Raw genomic sequence first — 10,856 nt, 5'->3', positions numbered from 1 at the left:
CGCATACATGTACATTATTTCACGTACTCTCTTTTTAATTGTTATAATTTATGTTTCCTTATCATCAATATACGCAAAATATTATTTTTTTCTAAAAAGCTGATATAAAAGAAATTGCCTGCAAATTGCGTTATTTCGGTCGATCTCGGGAAGTCATTTTACCGTATGTAAGGGCTAGTTCAGATATTTATATTTTATTTTTGTCTAAGTGATGCTTATTCACCAAAATAATTTAATGCATATATTTTATCAGCGAATACATACATATGATACTAAAATATTCCATAATTAGCAATTTTAATAGTATCTACTATAATTACTTTTAATCATGGTATAAACGTTTTTGTTTTTAACTTGTAAACGTTTTAAAATCATTTTTCTTGTATTCGTAGTTTCAAATTAGATTACTCATAGATATCTCGTAAATGTCCTTAGAACTTGATGTTTCTTGTGTAAAATTTTGATGTTGCACCGGACATAGTTTCTCATAAAGTTCTTAATCAAATCGAATTTTCACTTTCTGAATTTATTTTTCATCTAATTTGAGGATTCTGCAACATTTTCCATTTGCTATGCATAATATAGTTGTACATTCTTTTTGTTTTATACTTCATTTTTTAAATCTTTAATCTGCAAGAACATTGAAAGCTACTTACTTAATGTCATGCGGAAATCCAATTTGTGAATTCAATCGTTCGATAAAGAAGTATTCGTTATGTTGAATTGTGTGTACATTTTAATTTTAATCAATGCAAGATTCACTAAAAGAGACTTTCAGACACACTTACTCAACCTCTTTCTTGTTGTGCGTATCAATATTTAACAAAATATCTTAGTAATATGTCTAATTGTAAAAGTGTTTGTTTGCTTTTTAATCCCTTATTTTGCTGTTGAATTATGTAACGCTACATCTCTACTGGCTTCAAGATTAAAATATCTTATATTTTGAATTTGAAAAGGAATTATTCTAAAATACATGTATCGAAGAAATATGTTATGTTGGAATATTTCCTTTATCGAATAGCACATGCACGAAACAATTGCTGGTTAGCTCTACTTAAAAAAGCAGCATCATATTTTGTTCGCCTACATTTAAGTCCTTTAATGCAAAGTTTTCATGTATGTTAAATGAAAGAAGCATTCCATGATGTAATTTCTTCGAGAACCGACCATAAGAATATGAAAAACACATTATTTTACGGTAAAACCGTTTTAAAATTTTAAATATATGAATGGGCCTATAAATAATTGTAACGAATGTTCTTGCATTTTTTAAAACTTCTTTGCAACCTTAACTAATAATGGAATATTAAGGATTATATAAACAACCTGGATTTTATACAAAATTTGTGAAGAATTCAAAACAAGTACATTAAATAGACAAAAATCACTAGATTTTGATAAGTGTAAAGCCTTTCACGCCCATAATTCACATCTAGGCAGTATGGTATCCACTTAAATCATCGTTCAAAAAAGAATTGTTATCAATTAAAGGTAAATAGATATTGTTAATTGTTGCACAAGTCAAATAATTATTTATTATAACCTCTCACATTTTGAAGTATTAATTCCCATACATTATAATTTTTCCAACTTTACATGTCATGTTTGTTTTGGTATCAATAACTCTATGATAATCATGATTATATATGTTTTGTGAGTTAAATTATTAAAATTTGATATTGTTTAAAACATCAGAGCAATTCCGGGGGATCTCCCAATGTCCACTTTATTATTAACAATACAGTCGGATTAAATTTCGTATCTACTTAAGTAATTTCTTGCATGTCAATCTGATTGCCAAAGAACTGGAAAAAATAGACTCAATCTCTAATGGTCAAGATTGTTTAGCCAGTTTACCGGACGGCTATATGGACAACGCCATTATTGTCGAAATCTTTTTAATTATTAAAGTTTCAATATGCTATTATTTTATTTGACATTCAACAAAGAATTCATTGCATGATTTACTAAACTTAAATGATACAAAAAATGATAAAGAATGTGTGAAGTCACGAACTTGTGTAGTATACTTAAGCCAGCTTTCTTCAATAGTAACAATATTAGAAAAAACGGCGGCTGTCATATTTCGGAAACATTTTCAGTAATTTATCTCACCCTTTCTTCTGCACAGGCGTTAGCGAATGGGATATCCATTTGTCAGTTATTCGCCTAAAATTCAAACGATTCTTCAGAATCGTATGACTCGGCCCTTTTGATATCCCTGCGATAAGGGCTATTTGTGTAAGTGAAAGTCTGATATCTTGGAGCGTTTTCTACCAGACTTACAAAGGTTAATTTGTATCCTCTACCTAAACTTTCTATATGATGAACCTACGGTGTTCAGCTTTATATCGTTTAAGAAGATTGAATTAATACATTGCATGATTGATTTTCTAAAACATTTTGGAAAACTAATAAATGTTAAACAGTAAATGCCAAGAATGAAATAAAGAAGATGTTTCTTTGGAGTCAATGTATAATAATTCATCAATGCTACTTATCTATTCTTGTTCAGCAGATCTACTCTTTAAAGTACCTCCTTTTCTATGTTTATTTGAATAAGATTGATGTCATGATAAAATGTTATTAAAAAGTATTTCAACACTCAATTGTCACTGTCATTATGCTTAATATCACACCAATTTTTCCTTTGTTTGAAACCAGTTTTTTTCATTTCTAAACATGTTGGTTATTTCTTTTTTTTTCAACAACTTCCTAATGTGTACATTATCTTAAAAAGAAAGGATAATTTGAAACCTTTTTTGCTTTCTTTGCCATTTCAAAAGTGCAGCGTAATGTAAGTATCGTTTAATGGCTCTAAGGTAATTCACCTAGATGTCAAATGAAAGTTCCACATCTATTAAATGCATAAATCACTGATCTGTCTAAGTATAATTATCAGATTAATTGATACAATACGAACGTCTCTACAGGATATGTGTTAACAAAAGAGCACATGCTGTTTTTTTTATCCGAAATCATAATGTTTCTCTTAAAGATTCAATAAGAAAATAAGAAAAAATAATAAGAAAAGGAAAAAGTTCAACCAGAGGCTTTTGACCACTTAGAAAATGACAATGTCAATTTTCCTTTTATGTGAACTGATACTCGTCACTTCTTGTCATTTCTCATCTTTCTTTGCTTTATATGAATTGGAAAAAACAAGTTTTAATCAACCGTAATTTTATCAGTGAAGAAATTGCCAGTAGAAAGAGGTGCCATTGTTCCCCTTAATTAAGCATTTTTTACACGTGGTTTAACAACCTAACCTTGCAATAAAAGATAAAGATGATGTGTTAGTACAATGACCAACTTAAAAGAAATTCACAAACAGTTATTCACAAACTTGTCGATAATCATGCCGCAGTTGAACAACATGGGGCCTCAGAAACTTTTGGTATGCTCAGAGTCTAAAATATGATTGCCGACGTTCCACAACCTTTGCATTCAATCCACAATTGTTCGTATTTGTGGATACCTACGAGCCACCGTAAGTATTAATGAACATCCTCACACCTCGACAAGATATCAATCTGCGCCGAGTACACAGACGTTCCGGTTCTGACCCGCAGCTTTGAGTGCCAAACGTGGGTAAGTGTTATACAACATTGTATTATTTCTTGCTATTCAAAACATATATATAACTAAATAAAAAGGGTGACTTATTACAAACACTTGTATTTCAGGCGATTCATCCATGTACGTCTGTAAAACGTAGCCTGGTTGATGTTGGTTTGCATTTTCACAGACAAAAGAAGGTGTTATATTTTCGATCCTTGAAGATCGTTCAGCACGACATTATTGTTGTGTATACATTTTAGATGGTATGTTTGGTTTCTTGTATTTGGCCTTTTTCAACTTAGGTAGTTCCAGTATTCCTACTTGAATACTGTATAATCACCCTTAGGATATGTTGCCTGCTTTTTAAATTTGTCTTTTGACGTCTTGTCTGTGATATGCAGAATTCATAACCTCAGATCCCCTTTCAAAATTCCATTTTATTTAGTTCCGCGCATTGTTTTCTCGTTTAGGGCACACGCATTTTTTTACATGGGGACCATACGCCGCTTTTCATGGAATGACACTACTACTGTGTCACATTGAAGGATTCATGATAACCGCCGTATGAACACCTCTGCGGGTGTTTCTAAATTCAAAAATTCACATTTTTTTTGTTTTTAAATGTTGAATTCTGCTTAAGCCGGTGCTAGGGGCGTGGACGGCTACTTGCACTTTCCAGTACCGTTCATGAACAGGCTCAATCAAACCGAGCCTGAAACACTTTACAATTTTGCCATGTTGGGCTTTCTTTAGGGATTCTGTTTTTCTCTATTACAATCTGACTGAAAACACAAAGCAGCAACACAAAATTGTTGGACTCGTAGACACCATCGTTCCACCCTAAGGCAGTGATGTGTCGTCCTCGTTACAGACGAATCCAATTTCAATGGATGTGTGCGGATGTGTTGCGCGAAGATAAAGGGTTCATAGACTAATGTATACAGAAGGTAAATCGAAAAGGTGATGGTAGCCTTCATGTGTTTAACTATCAAATATATTCACTTTAAACTGGAAAACTTGTTCACTTTAATAATTGGAATGGAGTCTTAAGGACATTTTTGCTGAGTTATTTCCTTTTTGTTTTTAAGATTTTCTCAAAAACTATCATAGATATTTACCTTAAACGTGAAATACCTTTTGAATATCATTGGCAAAAAGGTAGGCAAAACAGTTTATCGTTATTATGCCCGTTTTACTGGTGTTTTACAGACGTAAGCAAATGGGATATCCATTTGTCAGTTATTCGCCTAAAATTCAAATTCAGAATCGTATGACTCGGCCCTTTTTATATCGCTGCGATATGGGCTATATGTGTAAGTGAAAGTCTGGTATCTTGGAGTGTTTTCTACCAGACTTACAGGCAGCTTTAATTGATACCTGCTCATGTTTGAAGCATCATTCAACTAGAAATCGTTGCAAAAAGAAACTTAATTTTGCCATCATTATAAACATTTCTAGCAGATTTTTCTAGTCCAGCTCTAGCTTTATGTAAACCCGTATTTCACCACGTTTAACTAAGCGTTTGCCAGCCATACTTCACATGAAATTACTCGTGTAAGGTTTTTATAAATGCGAATTAAACTCTTCCCGTGGGTTCAAATGCATACATGACTTTTGTATTATTTAATATCAGGTGCTTTGAAACAAACCATATTTAGCACACGAGCTAAATTAGAAAATAAACTTCATATTGCATTACATATTGACTCACCCCCGTTTTTATTTCATATTTAAAACAAATCATTTTAAATTATTTTTATATTACTTTTAGACAAATGATTTTCAGATCATTTCAGGATATTCCAAATGCAAAAGCAAAGGTTTATTTGTCTCCTCCACCTAAACTTTCTATATGATGAACCCACGGTGTTCATCTTTATATCGTTTGGGAAGATTGAATTAATACATTGCATGATTGATTTTCTAAAACATTTTGGAAAACTAATAAATGTTAAACAGTAAATGCCAAGAATGAAATAAAGAAGATGTTTCTTTGGAGTCAATGTATAATAATTCATCAATGATACTTATCCATTCTTGTTCAGCAGATCCACTCTTTAAAGTACCTCCTTTTCTATGTTTATTTGAATAAGATTGATGCCATGATAAAATGTTATTAAAAAAGTATTTCAACACTCAATTGTCACTGTCATTATGCTTAATATCACACCAATTTTTCTTTTGTTTGAAACCAGTTTTTTTCATTTCTAAACATGTTGGTTATTTCTTTTTTCAACAACTTCCTAATGTGTACATTATCTTATCCATTCTTGTTCAGCAGATCCACTCTTTTAAGTACATCCTTTTCTATGTTTATTTGAATAAGACAGATGTCATGATAAAATGCTATTAAAAAGTATTATTAGGAATGTTATTGAAACTTAATTGTCACTGTCATTAACTTCATATAATGAAATATTAATTTAAAGTAGAAGTTTGAAAATTAATCAAATAGTACCCAATAAGCGATACTTATTTATTAACAGCCAACGGAAAATCTTTGCACCACCGGAAAAGTGGCAAACTTCACTACAATTTATACTTGCCCTAAACACTTGAAAATCATTTCATCTGGTATATTTAAGGTTGATTATAAATAATTGACTTCATTTAACGCTATTTTAAATTTTTTACTTACTAAAAATTTGTCCGGGCGGAATTTCGTGTATTCCGTCCGGGCGGAATTACTTAAATTCCAATGAGATTTTTTCCAACATTTTTATTTATTCCAACGGGAATTTCAATTTTTCTGAAATTGTCGAAATACATAAGCACATGCTTAATATGTATTTGTATGCATTTTCTTCTTAAAATAGCGTCAATTTAAGCATTTCTCGGAAAATCCGATCGGATTTTTTAACCATTAGATTTCACTGGAAAAAATCGGATTGGAATAAACCCCAACTGGATATTATTCCAATTGCATTTTTTTCCAATATTTTTTTATTGAAAATAAATCCTATTGGAATTGAATCCAATTTAAAAAGAAAAGATATTAATCCAATTGGAAGTTAATATTCATAAACATTTTAGGTAGTTTTATGTATTTTTCGGACTATAAAAAGACAAAATATGGGCCGAAACTTGTAAGGGCCGATTTTTGCACAGATGCCGATTTGTTAACTGCTGACAAATTAGCTGATGATATAGAATATATAAGAAAGTGCTAACCAGTTAGATAAAGAAGGAAAAACATTGAAAATGTCAAATAGGTGTCAAATAGCCATTGGTGCTATTCTAGGCGAGGTCGACAGATGCTTGATAAGACGTATTTTTAAGATGACAATATTACAAATAATAAATATTGATATCATAAATCTTAATTGATATTGATATATTTCTATTGATAAAATATTTTATTTCAGTATGTTAATGAATTGTCTTCTATGTGATATCTATTAGTTAAAATTTAGAAAATGTAGTCATAATATGTTGAACTTACATAAAAAGAATAGCATATTTTGTTACAATGCATCATAGTTAAAATATATACATATATGACAATGTATATTATAACAATTTTTAATGATTATTTCGTATTAAGTGCAACTCCGAAATAAAATTGAATGAACAATAAGAGGATTTTATCTTTTTCATCAATTGTGATGAGCCGGAAAATTGATTATTTAACCTTTTCCCTTATATAAGTGTGTTTCGACGGCTTTTTGCCCCCTCCTTTTTGAGGCTTCAAACAGTGAAAATATGCCCGTTTGAGGCCCGAAACACTGTTTTTCGTTTGGGAAATGTTTTTAAAAAAGGTGACCACTTTTTCAGCGCCGTCCCCTATGCAAAGGTTACATCAGGGGGTTGCCAGAAGGGGAATGTGCCCCCTTCTGTTTGGGGGTTTTGAAGTGGGCGGATTTCTCCCTCATCGCCAAGAAAATTTTGGACATGTGACAAGCTAAAAATGGCCTCAGGTCGATCTTAGGGTAACTAGTAACCGACGCTGAAAAGCCTTTTACTCTTGCTCAATTCATTTAGAAGTTGCATTACTTTGAAATCAGTTGTGATGGAAAAAACAATGCAAAATAGTGATTTTTGGCAATTTTGAGACGTCCCCCCGATGCCATGGTAACAGGAAATTTACCATTGAGCATGCTGTTACAGAGGCTATGGTCTAGTCAACATTTGTGCCAAGTTTCATCAGCATTGAAGCATTTTTCATAGTTTCATAGCAGTTTGAACTTGTTACAGGAGGCTTTTCAATGGCCATTTTTCGCAATATGCTCATAAGGTAAAAGTTTAATGGAATAATTGCAAACTCTTTTACAATATTTTTTTTGTGTGTGTTCACTATCCTTTAGGAACTCTGACTGGAAAATAAATGAAAATTGCTCGGTCGTTATCTCGTTATCTGTAAGTTCGCACTTACAAAATACACCAACTTGCCCAAAGGTCATAACAATTTAAAGAATTTTCACACGTGTCATAAAACCTGCTAAATATCCGGATATGGGAAAATATTTCTCTATACACGAGCTGTGAACTTTAGAATAAATATTTGGAAAATATAAGAAAATAATTAAAGCTAAGGTAAAATGCTATAAGTATTATGTAACGTATTATGTAACAAACCCTGTTGAATTAAAGCATATGTTTGTTTAGCAGAACAACAAACAACAAAAATTAAGTGAATAGCGGGATGTTTTGCAATGGTTTGAATTACCGATATTTTATTCAAAAATGGCACGCGACTAATATTCATTTGGCGTGCGCATTCACACACTTTAGATATACTTTAACATATTGATAGAAAAACAAAAAAACTTTGTTCATAATGCCAAGAATATAATTTTGGCAGTTTTTTTGAGGCAACACCTATTTCATCGTTGTTGCTCTACATATTATACATATTATTGTTATAACGTATCATACATATTATAATAACTGTTATACGAATGAATGAATGAATGAATGAATGAATGAATGAACGAACGAACTAACGAATATTCGAATGATATTGAAGACGAACTGTTCTGCAGTGATCTCCCCTTAATGGCCGTAGCGTAACCGGTGCGCAGAGTTTGGCGTACTTTATTAACGGTTGAGGGAGTACCGCCTCTCTGATAGTGGTTGCGGTTTGGGCTAGGTAACTTGTAATTTAATGATTCCACAAGTGATATTGATTAAAGTTGTCCTGTTTCCCTTCCGCCCCGTCAACGAATACTAAATGCTAGCATAAGGAACATCATATTAAATTGTGCGACAATTTAAGGCAGAGCCGAACCTCAACAGAGGCGGAGCAAATGAAGTGTGTGACACTGCCTCAGTCGTTACCTCTCTCAACCGTTAAGTTTTTAGAACGATCGACTATAGACTGGCTCATTGGCACGTTATTTATTAGGTAGATAAAATTAGATAGTAATAAAAAGAATATGATATTCAAACATGGCACTATCACTTCAGTTGAACGTTTATTCTAATCCGTTAAAGCTCTGTGACATGTTGTACATCAGAAAAGCTATTTTTAATAGAAAATTTGAAAACAGTGTGATTTTGTTGAAACAAAAAAAATACACAAAATCAAGTCTAATATTTTCCCCATTGCTATATGGACATATGCATATCTACGTTTTTCACTTGATTAAAAAATCAATCGATTATTCTAGTTGTGTAGGAATGGATTTTCGGCTTATTACTAAAGTACATTATGAGTGTTTCACTAGATTAAAAAATCAATCGATTATTCCAGGAATGTAGGAAAAGATTATTGCTGAAGTAAAATCAGGAGTATATCAATTGATTAAGTAATCAATCAATCTAGTTACAAAACAAAATGTCCTGAAAAGGCAACAAATGGATTATTTCGAATTCTGATATTATCTATTCGGCATTTGGTCAACAACCTTTGCTTAGAATATTTAAGTACAAGCTAAATAAAACATGCTTTTTTATCTGCTGTAAATTGCACAAGTTCTTTACGTCAATACCCAGCATTCTTATCACCTCTGCACAGGGGGTAACGTTTTTAACAAGATGTTGTTCAAACAATGAATTAAAACATCTGCTTGATTATATATACATATCGCCATCTCTCTTTTCATAACTTTAATATGTACCCTGGTACGTTTTTAACACTTCCTATATGTCATAGATACATGCCTTAATTGTCCAACAAAGATTGCTAATTATTAGCAAATCACATGACAACGTAGTGTGACTTAAGCATACTGAGTTGTACACGATTCGCAATACATAATGAATATGTGAGAGAACAAATGATGTGGTACACTATGATACCATGTTTTTAAAAGTACTTAGTACATGTGGTATGTATGATGATCGGGGTGCGACTTTGAATAATGTATACATTAAACATTTGTGGCATTAGTGTGTATTTATTTATTTATTTATTTTTGTTGTTGTTGGTAGTGGTGTTGGTCGTCGTCATCGTCGTGTCCGTAGTTTTTGTTTCTGTGGTGGTGGTTGAGATGTTTTCATCATCACCATCATCATCATCGCGATCATCATCACCATCATTATTATCATTTTCACATCATTATCATAATAATCATCATCATTGTTAAATTTTCTCTTCTTTAATAATAATTCAAGTCAATTTTTGACTTATCGTCAATGTGTTAAGAATGATTGGCACATTACCTCCTTTCTCCATTTACGAGGTGGAAAATAGAGAGAAATAAAGAATCCCTAAAGAACGCTCAAAACGACAAAATTGAAAATGTTGCAGGCTCGGTTTGATTGAGCATGTTCATGAACGGTAATGGAAAGTGCAAGTTACTGTCCACGCCCCCTAGAACCGGCTTAAGAAGTATTCAACATTTAACATGAACTGGTATAATTTGGAAATTTGAAACATCCGCAGATGTGTTTGTATGGTGGTTATCATGGAACATTTAATGTGACACGTTAGTGCCATTCCATGACTTGCTTTCTTTCCGTCATTATAAATGAAGCAGACTTAATATCATCCTCTTGGTTCCGATTTTCTTTTATTCCAAGAATAAAAGAAATTTATATTTTAAACAACTGAGATCGTGTTTTATTTCAACAACCTATTCGTACGAACCGAAATTTTATTCACATACAAATGTTTAGTTTAACCAACCAAAAATTGATAATTATGAACATGAATAAGTCAAAAGCTAACACTACGATCACGCAAGATTTCAATTCTGATGTCTCAACACTTAAAGGCAATCTCTTTGCCACATCATAAGGATGATGAATTTGGTGATGATAATGGGAATGTGAAAGATCATGATGATAAAATGATGATAATAATGATAATTATTTATCATTAATCTTCTAATTGAGATGATGATAACATG

This window comes from Ruditapes philippinarum, unplaced genomic scaffold, assembly GCF_026571515.1.
Source record: "Ruditapes philippinarum isolate M1 unplaced genomic scaffold, ASM2657151v2 ctg2436_1_1_1_1, whole genome shotgun sequence".
In the NCBI taxonomy this organism is placed as follows: domain Eukaryota; kingdom Metazoa; phylum Mollusca; class Bivalvia; order Venerida; family Veneridae; genus Ruditapes; species Ruditapes philippinarum.
Note: the sequence above shows the minus strand (reverse complement) of the source record.